A 1177-nucleotide genomic window follows, 5' to 3' on the forward strand; every position below is an offset into this window, starting at 1 on the left:
GGGGGGGACCGCCGAGCAGGGGAGCTGCTTCTCGTCACTTACCTGAGGAGGTTTGATCGACGTGCAGCCGAAGCTCATTGCCACGGCCAAGGCCCGGGCAGCGGCGGTCCGCGGGGGAGAGCACGTGTCGCAGTCACCACAATATCACTCACACACATACACACACACTGACTAGAGTCGAGATCAAGGTCGCGGGCGTGGACCACCAGCTCGAGGGAGGCCGGGACGCGCTGATGCGAGGCCGGCCAGCGGCTCTGGACACCTCCGGGGCGGGCCGACCACGACGGCGTACTGCGGGCGCGGCGCGGCGGGGCGGGCGCGTCGAGACGCGGCCGTGAGGCGGTGCTGCTGGGCGCGGCGGCGGTGAGACCCGGGCGGGCGCGGAGGAGCAGCAGCGGAGAGCAGCGGAGCACCACCACTCGTCGGCGCGGGCGGCGCGCGGTGGGGACGCCACGGGATCCCTGACCTGGCCGAAGAGTGCGTGCTGCTGTTGGGCAGGCTGCGCCGGGGCCGCGCCGGCGTTTGGCTCGGGGAGTAGCGGACCACGCGGAGCGCGAGCGCGCGCGGGGCCGGGGCGCGGAGCTGCGCGGCGGCGGCGGCGGGGGCAGGAGGAGGGCTCCGAGGGGCCGGGCGCGGAGGGGAGAGGCCGCCGAGCGCTGGCTGCGCAGGCTACGCTACGGGCGGGGCCGCGAGCGAGTCTGACGTATTCGCTGCCTGTTGTGTGCCCGCCCTAGGCCGCGCCGTGGGTCCCAGGCACGTGCCGCCGCTGATGCACCGCGACGCGACGCGGTGAGGGAAGGGATTCCGATTCGAAAACGCGCGCGCGCGAACACACACACCCCTTCTCCCTGTCGTGCAGCCGCCGGGTCCGTCTCGCCCGAACGAAAGCGAGAGTGGCCGGTGAGAGACGGGCCGCCGGGGGGCAGAGCTGAGCTTGACGGGTCGCTGACGGGACGCAGTGCGGGTGTGCGCGAGTACGCCTCGGTGCGGGTGCGGTACCCGGCCCGGGGCGGGGAGGCTGGCGCGAGGCTAGGGCCCGAGGGTACCGGAGGGAGGGCCTCAGCGTGGCGTGGCCGGGGCGTAGCGTACCACCAGAGCCTGGCAGAGCCTAGCGGGGAGTGGAGCGGGACGGGAGCGGCGCGGGCCCTTCGCCTCTCCCCCCGCCCTGCTCCCCCCT

The 1177-nt window shown here is 74.5% G+C and overlaps 1 protein-coding gene across 1 annotated transcript in view; it reads right to left on the bottom strand.

Annotated features, from left to right (window-relative positions):
• Positions 1–466, bottom strand: part of LOC113209883 (MOG interacting and ectopic P-granules protein 1) — a 17663-nt gene extending 17197 nt beyond the window's left edge. Inside the window, exon 1 of the mRNA XM_052270310.1 lies at positions 43–466. The gene's annotated coding sequence lies outside the window, so the exon portion shown is untranslated. The remainder of the gene's footprint in view (positions 1–42) is intronic.
• Between the last annotated feature and the right edge of the window lie 711 nt (positions 467–1177).

The sequence above is a fragment of the Frankliniella occidentalis genome, unplaced genomic scaffold (genome assembly GCF_000697945.3).
Source record: "Frankliniella occidentalis isolate FOCC.00 unplaced genomic scaffold, Focc_3.1 Scaffold117, whole genome shotgun sequence".
Taxonomy (NCBI): domain Eukaryota; kingdom Metazoa; phylum Arthropoda; class Insecta; order Thysanoptera; family Thripidae; genus Frankliniella; species Frankliniella occidentalis.